The sequence below is a fragment of the Rutidosis leptorrhynchoides genome, chromosome 10, assembly GCF_046630445.1.
Source record: "Rutidosis leptorrhynchoides isolate AG116_Rl617_1_P2 chromosome 10, CSIRO_AGI_Rlap_v1, whole genome shotgun sequence".
In the NCBI taxonomy this organism is placed as follows: domain Eukaryota; kingdom Viridiplantae; phylum Streptophyta; class Magnoliopsida; order Asterales; family Asteraceae; genus Rutidosis; species Rutidosis leptorrhynchoides.
Window position 1 is genome coordinate 172,450,419 of NC_092342.1, and position 14,806 is coordinate 172,465,224.

The following is a 14,806-nucleotide window of genomic DNA, read 5'->3' on the forward strand; positions in this document are numbered from 1 at the left end:
TTGTTGGACCTGATAGATCTATCTTTAGAGTTCTCGTCAATTAGGGTGTCTGTTCCCTAATTCTTAGATTACCAAACTTAATAAAAAGGGGTATATTCGACTTCGATAATTCAACCATAGAATGTAGTTTCGAGTACTTGTGTTTATATCGTAAAACATTTATAAAAGCAGCGCATGTATTCTCAGTCCCAAAAATATATATAAAAAGGGAGTAATGAAAACTCACCATATTGTATTTTGTAGTAAAAATACATATGACGTCATTTAACAAGTGTAGGGTTGACCTCGGATTCACGAACCTATATCATTGATATATATATTAACACACATAGTTGAAATTGAACAACTTTGTATTTACTTTGTTATGTATTAAGATTCATATTCATATATATATTTTATTAATACTTATAATATGTTTATAATACTTATTTGATATATAATTCAATTAACATTATAATATTGTATTAGTTAAAACATACGTTTGTGTATAATATTTGTATACTTATGTAATACATATATTTAATGTACAAAAATATTTATTTATTAGTATGATAGTTTTGAAAAATATTAATTTAATAATAATAATATTAATATTAATAATAATAATAATAATAATAATAATAATAATAATAATAATAATAATAATAATAATAATAATAATAATAATAATAATAATAATAATTAAAAGTGTACAACCTTTGAAGAAGGAGCTCAAAAAAAATAAAAAGCCACTGTCCGGGCTCTAACCCGCGACCTCTCGCTCATCAACATAACACTCAAACCATCCCGTCTATTTTGTTTTTCTGATCTACTTCACTCACCAGAATTATTTAACCCATTTTCAATTTTCACCTCCTTCATGTAACAACGAACCAGGGACCCAACTCTCAATCAATTAACTAATTGATGTTTGAAATAGAGTTTGAAATTTAATTTCAAAGGATTTGTAATGAATACTGATTTAGTAAAAAAAAAAATAAAAAATAAAACTCGATGTGCAGACGTATGAACACAATTCCAATTCAAATCCAAATTTCAATTTCTAAAACGTTTTAAGTAAAACTTATAACATGAAATAGATAGGAAAATGTTCCTATAAACTTTCTGGATTGATAATTAAACTTGAAACATCAGATTGATTACGAATTTCACGATGAACAAAAACGTTGACTTTTGAAATTATAAAGTTTGACTCCGAAATTCGTAATCAATAGATTAAATCGAGACATGAAAACTTACAGATAGTATAATTAGACACTTCCTAACAAAACCCCAATTTTAGTTTTTGAAAATTGATTAAAATTCGGGCTATTGAATAAAATTATCACGAACAGGGCAGTCGCCCTTTATTTCTTCACTTTTCTACCAAATTCAGTTTATTTAGATGCTGTTGAATGTTTTGAATAATAGTTAGAGGTAGTGGAAGGTCTAATATTGTAGTAAATAACTGGAATTGATTTTTACCTATCGGGTTAAGGATTTGACAGATTAATGAAGCCAAAAAGGAAAGAAAAAAATAATATATACAACTGATAATGACTTGCAACAGAAATTGTTGGTATATGGAACTGAATGACAAAATCAGAGATAAGAAGATAATTATGATAATGATAGGAAACAGAAATTACGCGTGATGTAAAAGTATATGTATCTGCTATCATAATAAATTTAAATCTATTAATAATAATAAAAATTTTAATACTGATTTTTAATGCTAATATTAATATACATATTAACAATATTGAATGTAATAATAATAACATGTTATTCATATTATAACTCGTAATTCTATATATATATATATATATATATATATATATATATATATATATATATATATATATATATATATATATACTTGTATATATATTTATATATATATACATTGTATTTAAATGTATCTGTATATATATATATATATACACGTATATGTATAATTATAATAAGAATACTTCTTAATATTATAAATAATAATAACACTTTATAATAATGTAATGATGATAATAATTATATTATTGATAATAATAATATCTATAAGTTGTATAACAATAATATTATTAATGATAATATTATAATAATTTAAATTTATCACACTTCATAACTACATATATTACTACTAATACTTCTTATAGTATTGAAAGTAATATTATTGTTGCATAATTTTTTTAATGTATTAATATTACATGTTATCGTTTGTAATAATTTATATTGGATAGTAATTTTTATATACATATATATATATATATGATAAATATTAATAAAAAATAATATCATGTATCTTACTTAACATATTTATTTCTAATGATGAAATTATATTTTATAACCTTAAGTTAATGTACATATACTTACATTTATATATATATATATATATATATATATATATATATATATATATATATATATATATATATATATATTTATTTATTTATTTATTTATTTACAACCAATAATTCGTGAATCGTCAGGCACAGTCAAAGGGTAATTGGTTATATGAACATAGTTCCAAAACTTTTCGACACTCTACATTACACTTTGCTTATCGTATCGAAATGCTATAAAGATTAAGTTTAAATTTGGTCGGAAATTGCCGGGTCGTCACACCTATTGAAACCACTATAACCACCCGACACCATGAGCTACAGCTGCTACGATTATTCTTCGGTTGCTATACCATCAAACCGCCACAAACCACCACAACAGTCGTTGCTTCTGATACCGTTTCATTTGCTGTTTTTGCAGCGTGTTCTGCAACTTACACAACTACCAAAATAGTGGCTACCACTGCTGTTTGATTCGTGGTCTGTTTGGGAGAGAACCATCCAAGAACGCACCATCACAATTACTACTTGATGTATCCTATTTCTAATACTATAATATTATGGTAATACAGTATATATGTAGAAAACAGTACGCGTATTTTGTTAACAAAATTACACATATCGTGTAGAGTATATGCGAGCTGTGTAATGTGAGGGGATGATGTGTATCATTCAATTTTGTTCTGTTGTCATGTAAAAGAAGGTTGAGATGATGTACAAAAATGATAATGATATAGGGTGAAGCATGATAATAAAGGTGATGGTAACATGAGTGGGATGTATTTGAATTATAATTAAAGTGATAAAGTTTTGATGGGTCAATTTAGGAAAACGATTTTTTTTAAATAACTAGTCTATCAAGCTGGATATTGATTACTATATTTGGGCGGCCACTACCTTATTTTTCTGTTGGGCCATTCTAAATTAGGTTATTGGGCCGTGACAATTGATTAAATGATTGGGCCGAGACAGTTATGCTTGATGTTGAAAAATAATAGAATGATGATGACGTAGATGCGTACAAATGATGATGATATTAATACGGAGGTAGTTTAGGAAATGATGATGTTGTAGTTCACGATGATGATGAATAATAAAAATTATGATTTAGATTAGGATTGTGATTATGAAACTGTGAATTTACGAAAACAAATTAAGATGACGATGAAATGATCATGATGATCATGATAATTGATGATGATTTGTGTATTATCATAATATACGTATGATGGTATTGGGATGAGGTATGTAATCGATGAGGATGGCGAGATAGATTAGATAAAGATGATGACAATAGGGTTTTGTAGAAGACAATAGGTACAAACGGGTTAACTATATTTAAAATGGGATATTCATCGGAAACACAGAAATGGTTGAGTGGCTGAAAGTGTTATCGGGTTAGCGGGAGGTCGCGGGTTCAAACCCGGACTTGGGCATTTTTTAAGGGCTACTTCTTTGAGGTAGTATTACTATTATTATTATTATTATTATTATTATTATTATTATTATTATTATTATTATTATTATTATTATTATTATTATTATTATTATTATTATTATTGTTATTGTTATTATTATTATTATTATTATTATTATTATTATTATTATTATTATTATTATTACTACTACTATTATTACTATTATTTTTACCACTTTTATTATTATTATTTTCATTATTAACATATAACATTTTTATCATTTTATTATTAGTATTATCATTATTATTAAAAATATTATCATTTTTATCAGTATCATTACTATTATTATTTTTAGTATTATTATAATTATTATTTTTTTTAACAAACAAATGTTATCTATATAAAAATATATTACAAGTCAACTAATATTACATACTAATATGTTTTTAACTAATATATTACCATTTATATTGATAAAACTTTAATTAAATTATATATCATATATTTATTATAAGTATAATTATATTTAAAGATACTAATTTGTATAAATTATAAAATATAAGTAAACTTAGTTGATTAAATAGGATATGTGTTAATATATATGCAACTGATATAGGTTTGTGAATTCAAGGACAACCCTGCATTGTTCAGTTCAGTCGTATGCATATTTTTACTACAAAATATTGTCTAGTGAGTTCATTTGATTTCCTTTTACTCTTTACATTTTTGGGACTGAGAATACATGCGCTGTTTTTATAACTGTTCTATTAAATGCTTTTACAATCTATATTTTGGAACTGAGAATACATAAAATGCTTTTATAAATATTTGACGAGATAGACACAAGCAAAACATTCCTCGAATGAATTATTATGCAGACAGAAGTTCTGTGGATTATTATTGAATTAGTTGGACGTTATAATTGCCACTAATTGTTGTGAATATTTCCCCTGATTATTATTGCTTGGTAACCTAAGAATTAGAAACGGGTATGGCCCTAATTCACGCGAATCCTAAAGGTAACTACCGGGTTTAACACCCTCACCCAAAATGTTCACTAGACGGAAGAGCTAGTGGGCGTGGTGTTTAGTACTTCGAAGTTTATATATTATACAGACGAGATGTTCTGTTTTGGGGATGTTATTGATGCGCATTATATGTTAAGGTCGGTTACCATGTTGAGCAATGAAATCAAATTGAATGTTATGTATCGAGAGAATGATTTTTATACACAAGTTATGTGTATTATTTTTGTGCATGAGATATGTATACGGTTATTTAAAAATCGTGAGGCAACCTACGGGTGAAAAAGGATACGAACCTACTCTGCTAAGCATTATGAAAAATGGTTTTGTACACGAGATAGGTGTACTGTAAGTATAAATGAAATAACTTGCGACATAATTAGTTTAAAATCACGGTTGCTATAAATAGCGTAAGTATGTATGCTTTAAGGTTGAATCCAAAAGTGTTATCGCTAGCGTATGCATGTATGCTTGACTCCAAGCAAGTAATCAAAGTGTGCGGAAGCATGTATCAAGTAGCCAAGTATGAAACTGAGAAACATATAGAAAACTGTCAACGAAAAACGTTGGTGAAATCATAGGTGTGTTAATAAACGTTGTTTTTGAACACAAGATTTAATATAGTTGATTTTCCAAATCGGTTGCATTCCAGAAGTAAGTTCACGAGCACCCAATTAACAAGGCTTAACTTTCCATCCATAGAACCCCATCACAATAGTGTTAGAACATACACTGTTTCTCGAAAATATATTTCACTCGAAGTAACGGTAGCGAACCATCCGAATGAGGGTTTGTCAAACCCATATGGCCATACAACATAAGTTCTCGCTTACACCCGGCAAGTGTAACTAATGACAATCGAATTGAGGATTTTTGTTCAAACTCGCTGTGGAATGTTTGTTTCTTTGTACTTTTTTTCAAAGCATAAAAGTAAGTAGTACAAGATATAACAAAGTATATGTTTCTCAGCCTACGATTTAAAAGAATAAAAGTTGTTGAGAAGGTGGGACTATGATCTCACCTCGGGTGCACGAGTATAAAAGTACTTCACAAAGTAAACGTGTGCATGAAAGTTGTTTAGCCTTGACCTAAACAAGTAAGTTATATCAATTAACTAGTTACGACACAAGGTCGGGCGAAATGTGTTCAATTAGTCCTATGGCTCGTTACGACTCGAATATATAGCATGTGAATCACGTTGTCAAGTTTCATGTAAGATATAAGTATAAAAGCACGTTAGAACGATTGTATAAGTGTTTGGTTAAGTTTGACTAAAAGTCAAACTTTGGTCAAAGTCAACAAAAAGTCAACGTGTTCGGGTCGGGTCTCGGACAATTTTTCTAAGTTTCATAATCATATATGAGCATGTTAGAAAAAGTTTCATGTCAATCGGAGTTGCGTAGCATAGTTACGGCCGCAATGTCCTGGGTTACGGCCGCAATGGCATGGGTTACGGCCGCAATGACCTGGGTTACGGCCGTAACTTTGGTCCTCCAGGTACTGAAATGCTGAATTTTCTAAGTGTCAAGCCAAACTTCAAACCATCATAATTTATAAACCGTAAACATCCAAAACAAGTATCTTATATCGTTGGAAAGGTAATTTAATGAGGAATACAACTAAACACATTTCATTAAACAAAAACATCATTTTAAATAACCGAATTCCCGTCAAATGATCATTTAAAGCTTGTTATCAAAGTTTCAAGTTCATAAAACGCATTTCATGATTCGGGAAACCAATTTACACATACGATATGCCGTTTCGAAGGTAATTAAAGATACATTGCAACTAAACACTTAATAACAACATTTCATAGCATTCAATTCATCAAAATCCATATTCAAGGTTACTAAATCCTAACCAAAAATCATGAATTCAACAATTTTGTTAATGAAGTTTTTCTAAATCAACCTACATACCAAAACGAAGCTAATGATGCTAGTAACACATTTAATACATGAACTTTAACATTTAATCAACTTTTAATCACCCAAAATCAAAGATTCAACAAACCCATTTCAAGTGTTCATGCTAGTTACTCCAAAACAACAAATCGAGCAAACAAATCACATATTCAACAACCTAGTGAGCCATAGACACTAACTAACACCATTTCAAGTTAAAAACACTAAGAACATGAAATCTAGAGTTTTAGAAATGTTACCCAAACGAGATGAAATTGGTACCAAAATGTAGAGGATGATGAGAGGATCACGAATATGTAATTTATTTTGATGTTTGCTTGCTAGATTGAATTTAGATGATGATTCTTTGTTGAGAGGATTTGAGAGAAAAATGGAAGTATGAAGATGGTGGTGGTGATGAATGAATGGTGGGGAGGATACTTTGACTAGTTGACTCTCTTGGCCAAGTTTGGTCACTTGACACAAATAGTCCCTCGAGTTTGGAAGCGGGTGCGTAAATTAACTAAACGAATTAATTTAAGTATGCGAGAGTAAACGGGAGATGTTTTAATCGAATAACGGAATATTAAGAACGTTAGTTAATGGAAGGTACGAATTTAGATAACGAAAGATATTATCTAAAAAAAAAAAGACGGCGTTAAAATAAATTTAACGGAAAAACACGGGATGTTACAAGACACTCACAATGCACGAGTTGACTTGAAAAAATTGGGAATTCGAAAAGATTTGTGGCTCAAACCTAAAACCAAAGGTAAAAAAGATGGGCAATTCTTCAAACCTCTTCCCAAATACTCTTTAAAACCCGAATACAGGGTAAGCTTTTGTAAATTCATTAAAGAAGTAAAACTTCCAGATGGATTTGGATCAAACTTCAGGCATAAAGTGAACAAGGATAATACCAACATTACGAACATGAAATCTCATGATTGCCATATCATGATGCAACGATTATTACCGGTCGGAGTTAACACGTTTTTGGACGAAACTATCTCTACACCAATAATGCAGCTATGCGCATTCTTTAAGCAAATTTGTGCTCGAGAGTTAATGGTGGCAAACATGTCGAAAGCTCAAAAACAATTGATTAAACTATTATGTACTCTTGAGTTAATTTATCCTCCCGCTTTTTTTGACATAATGATTCATTTGGTGATGCATTTACCAGAAGAGGCTATATATGGAGGGCATGTTTACATGAGGTGGATGTATCTAATTGAGAGATACATGAAAAACTAAAAAATTATGTTAGAAATAAAGCTAAGCCTAAAGGTTGTATAGCTGAGGGGTACGTTGCCGATGAAGCATTAAATGCATGTTCAATGTCTCTTGAAGGTATACATACGAGATTTAATCATCCTGACAGATATGCGGACGGACCAATTAGGTCATGTGAGTTTCGTGTGTTCAAATTGTTATGTAAATTTATCAGTAAAGGTGTGTTCAAATCTCTGGCCTGGGATATTCAGGATAAACTTCACTGGCATGTACTCGACAATTGTTCTGACATCGACGAATACAAAAAGTAAGTCATTTTACTAAAATATGAATTTATAATGACTTAACTGTGTAAACGTTGATCATACTAACAATTCTTTTTTAACATTTACAGTCAGTTTAAAGTAGAGAACCCCAATATGGACATGAAATAAAATTTTCCTAGTTGGTTCACCAACCATGTAAACTCATTATATATATATATATATATATATATATATATATATATATATATATATATATATATATATATATATATATATATATATATATATATATATATATATATATATATATATAAAATTTTCATTTGATAACTATTTTTATTCAAACTTTATATATATATTTTTATTTTTTAATAGATACGTGAACTATGTTCAGTTGACGGATCGAAGTATAGCGATGAATTGATCTGTTTAGCTGAAGGACCGGTGGGTACCTCAAACCATTACAGTGCCTGTAATGTGAATGGTGTCAGGTTTGTGGTTAGCAATCGCGATGATAGACGCACAACACAAAATAATGGAATTGCAACACTCGCAGATGTCGGTGCTCCTGTCTCTAAGTATTATGGTCGGTTGGAAGATATTATTGGGTTGCATTATGGTAGTACATTTAGTGTTGTGTTATTCAGATGCCGGTGGCTCAAGACTGAGAACACCCGAAACCGTAAACGCACAGTTAAAGTGAATAATATAACTAGTATTGACAAGAAAGATTAGTGGTACTAAGATTATCAACACATTTTTGCAACACAAGCTCAACAAGTCTTTTACCTCGACGATCCTTCCAAAACCTCTAGCAGATGGAAGGTCGTTCATGAGGTACATCATCGAAAACTTTGGGATAGAGACATTATCGAAGACACCATATGGGATGTTGTACACAAAACCAATTCATCCAATCTTAGCCTTGATGCTGATTTAGATAATATGACTTATACAAGTATGAGTGTACCCGGAGAATCAACACCAATTCAGTTTAATCCACCAACACATGAAGTTAATGATGATGATGATGATGATGATGATGATGACATTTGTGATTTAGACCCTATTTCCCTTCCTCATGACATATGTGATGTTGATGATGATGATGATGTGGTGGCTGACGATGAGCTAAATCCCTAAATTCCTCAAAATGAAGCTTTCACTGGCGATGATGATGATTATTGACGTGTAATTCTTGTCATTTTTCAAAAAACGCTTACAAATGTTTAATATTTTTATGAATGTTATTTCTATGAATGTTTTTATAAATTTTCCGCATGAAATATATGTATATGTATATACACACACACACACACAGATATATATATATATATATATATATATATATATATATATATATATATATATATATATATATATATATATATATATATATATATATATATATATATATATATATATATATATATATGAAATGTCCCGTTCATATTGATTATAAACGTTCCATATTAATTGATTTCGTTGCGAGGTTTTGACCTCTATATGAGACATTTTTCAAAGACTGCATTCATTTTTAAAACAACCATAACCTTTATTTTATCAATAAAGGTTTTAAAAGCATTACGTAGATTATCAAATAATGATAATCTAAAATATACTGTTTACACATGACCATTACATAATGGTTTACAATAGAAATATATTACATCGACATATGTTTCTTGAATGCAGTTTTTACACAATATCATACAAACATGGACTCCAAATCTTGTCCTTATTTTAGTATGCAACAGCGAAAGCTCTTAGTATTCACCTGAGAATAAACATGCTTTAAACGTCAACAAAAATGTTGGTGAGTTATAGGTTTAACCTATATATATCAAATTGTAACAATAGACCACAACCTTTCGTATTTCAATACACATCCCATACATAGAGATAAAAATCATTCATATGGTGAACACCTGGTAACCGACATTAACAAGATGCATATATAAGAATATCCCCATCATTCTGGGACACCCTTCAGATATGATATAAATTTCGAAGTACTAAAGCATCTGGTACTTTGGATGGGGTTTGTTAGGCCCAATAGATCTATCTTTAGGATTCGCGTCAATTAGGGTGTCTGTTCCCTAATTCTTAGATTACCAGACTTAATAAAAAGGGGCATATTTGATTTCGATAATTCAACCATAGAATGTAGTTTCACGTACTTGTGTCTATTTTGTAAATCATTTATAAAACCTGCATGTATTCTCATCCCAAAAATATTAGATTTTAAAAGTGGGACTATAACTCACTTTCACAGATATTTCCTTTCTCGGAAATAAGACTTGGTCACGGATCGATTCACGAACCTATACAAATATGTACATATATATCAAAGTATGATCAAAATATAATTACAACCATTTTTATTATGTTTTAAAGATTTGAGTGTATTAAGTAGCTGTCCTCGTTAATAACCTACAACTAATTGTCCACAGTTAGATGTACAGAAATAAATCGATATATATTATCTTGAATCAATCCATGACCCAGTGTATACACATCTTAGGCTAGATCACAACTCAAAGTATATATATTTTTGGAATCAACTTCAACCCTGTATAGCTAACTCCAACATTACTGCATATAGAGTGTCTATGGTTGTTCCAAATAATATATATACATGGGTCGATATGATATGTCAAAACATTTGCATACGTGTCTATGGTATTCCAAGATTACATAATATATTAGAATATATGTATAATGCAATATAAGTTAGCTAGGATATGATTTGTATAGATTTGTTAAACATTTCCCGTAGCTAAAAAGATCAAAAATATCCAATCTTGTTTTACCCATAACTTCTTCAGTTTAAATCCGTTTTGAGTGAATCAAATTGCTATGGTTTCATATTGAACTCTAATTTAAGAATCCAAACAGAAAAAGTATAGGTTTATAGTCGGAAATTTAAGTTACATGTCAATTACTAAAGAGGTAGTCATTTCCGTCGAAAGAACGACATCTTCATGACCATTTTGAAAAACATACTTTCACTTTGAGTTTAAGCAAGATTTTTGGATATATTTTCATGTTCATATGAAAAATCATTTTCCCAGAAGAACAACTTTTAAATCAAAGTTTATCATAGTTTTTAATTATCCAAACCAAAACAGCCCCCGGTTTCACTACGACGGCGTATATCCGATTTTATGGTGTTCATCGTGTTTCCAGGTTTTAAATCATTAAGTTAGAATATCATATAGATATAGAACATGTGTTTAGTTGATTTTAAAAGTCAAGTTAGAAGGATTAACTTTTGTTTGCGAACAAGTTTAGAATTAACTAAACTATGTTCTAGTGATTACAAGTTTAAACCTTCGAATAAGATAGCTTTATATGTATGAATCGAATGATGTTATGAACATCATTACTACCTCAAGTTTTCTGGATAAAACTACTGGAAATGAGAAAAATGGATCTAGCTTCAAAGGATCCTTGGATGGCTTGAAAGTTCTTGAAGCAGAACCATGACACCGAAAACAGTTCAAGTAAGATTTTCACTCGAAATAAGATTGTTATAGTTGTAGAAATTGAATCAAAGTTTGAATATGAATATTACCTTGAATTAGAAATATAACCTACTGTAAATAACAAAGGTTCATTGATCTTAGATGATTACTTGGAATGGATTAGAAAGTTTGGAAGTAGACTTGCAAACTTGGAAGTATTCTTGATTTTCATGAAACTATACTTATAGAATTTATGAAGAACACTTAGAACTTGAAGATGGAACTTGAGAGATATCAATTTGATGAAGAAAATTGAAGAATGAAAGTGTTTGTAGGAGTTTTTGGTCGTTGGTATATGGATTAGATATAAAGGATATGTAATTTTGTTTTCATGTAAATAAGTCAAGTCATGAATGATTACTAATACTTTTGTAATTTTATGAGATATTTCATGCTAGTTGCCATATGATGGTTCCCACATGTGTTAGGTGACTCACATGGGCTGCTAAGAGCTGATCATTGGAGTGTATATACCAATAGTACATACATCTAAAAGCTGTGTATTGTACGAGTACGAATACGGGTGCATACGAGTAGAATTGTTGATGAAACTGAACGAGGATGTAATTGTAAGAATTTTTGTTAAGTAGAAGTACTTTGATAAGTGTCTTGAAGTCTTTCAAAAGTGTAAGAATACATATCAAAACACAACATGTATATACATTCTAATGGAGTCGTTAAGTCTTCGTTAGTCGTTACATGTAAGTGTTGTTTTGAAACCTTTAAGTTAACGATCTCAATTAATGTTGTTAACCCAATGTTTATTATATCAAATGAGATGTTAAATTATTATTTTATCATGATATTATGATGTATGAATATCTCTTAATATGATATATACATTAAAATATCGTTACAACGATAATCGTTACATATAAGTCTCGTTTCGTAATTCTTGAGTTAGTAGTCTTGTTTTTACATATGTAGTTCATTGTTAACACACTTAATGATATATTTAAATATCATTTTATCATGTTAAATATAGTGTATCAATATCTTAATATGATACATATGTATTTAGTAGACGTTATCATAACGATAATCGTTATATATATCATTTCGAGTTTCTTAACTTAGTAATCTCATTTCTTATGTATATCACACATTGTTAATATACTTAGTGAGATACTTACTCATCATAATCTCATGTCAACCATATATATATATATATATATGTCTATATATACCACAACATGTAGTTTTTACAAATTTGTAACGTTCGTGAATCGCCGGTCAACTTGGGTGATCAATTGTCTATATGAAACTTATTTCATTTAATCAAGTCTTAACAAGTTTGATTGCTTAACAAGTTGAAAACATTTAGTCATGTAAATATCAATCTCAATTAATATATATAAACATGGAAAAGTTCAGGTCACTACAATATATATATATATATATATATATATATATATATATATATATATATATATATATATATATATATATATATATATATATATATAACCGTTAAAAACTATAGTTTAATGTATATATTTATGCATATATGTGTGTGTATATACATATACATTATATATATATATATATATATATATATATATATATATATATATATATATATATATATATATATATATGTATATATCATTGTTCTATTCACTTTATTTGTATTTATGCAGATGAATTCCTTTACTCTCATTTTCCTAATGATCGGTGGGGGACGGTGGCAAAGATAACGAGCCCCAACCTAATACACGGGCTAAACGGGGAAAATAAATAAACATAGGTTTACGAAAATTGTACGATGCTCAAGGACGACTCGATATTGACTTTGATTTTAGGTGGAATACCGTTAATCCAATAGGCCCCAATAGTTCAAGGTTTGTTAGTTTGATATCTAGTGTCGTTAGGCCCTCGAAGTTCCTGAAACATTACAAGTGATGGGTGGGTGTGCCAAAGCCTTCAAAAGATTTAGCAAGTTTAATTAATTAGTACTTATACATATACATATACATATATATACATATATATACATATATATATATATACATATATATATGTATATATATATGTGTGTGTGTGTGTATATATATATATATATATATATATATATATATATATATATATATATTTATATGTGCGTTTCTTATATACAATCTTTTAATATACCTATTACTTTATATCGTAGAATTTATTTAAAATTGAAACTTGGCTAGAATCAGATAAAGAACATCTAGTCCGAGCTGCTGTTAACAAGATAGTGGGGGATAGATGGAAAAACATAAAAAGTGAACACCAAGGTTATTTCAAAAACATCTGAAGTCAATATCCTAATGATATTGATTTTGTTCGTTTCCACCCACCACCGGACATTGAAGCCAAAAATCTGGAATCCTTTTGTTGACTTGATGCTTAACGAAGAATACCAAAAGCATTGTGAGCAAGATGCAAAAAACTGGTCTAAAGTCCAATTCTACAGTTTGCATGGTAGCAAATCGATAGTTAAACATTTGATAAATTACTTAAACCTCCTTGTTTTTAATGTTTTACATAAATGATAAAATGTTAGAAAATATGTTATTTGATTTATATACATTTAAGTTATTTTTGTGTGTGTTTGTAGAACGAGAATAAGATAAAGATCGGTCCGGAAATCGGTCATATAAAAAATTACAAGCTCTTGCACAAACCCAAGGACGGAACCGGGTGGACTAAGGATTTCAAACCAAAACAGAACTACGTAATTAATAAATTTTCATAGATTTTGGTGTACTACTTATAAATATAAATATAAGTCGAATGGTATATATATATATATATATATATATATATATATATATATATATATATATATATATATATATATATATATATATATATATTTCGAGACTTATATATATATATATATATATATATATATATATATATATATATATATATATATATATATATATATATATAAGTCTCGAAATATATATATATATATATACATATAGATATATATATACATATATATATACATATATATATATATATATATATACATATACATATATATATATATATATATATATATATATATATATATATATATATATATATATATATATATATATATATATATATATATATATATATATATATATAT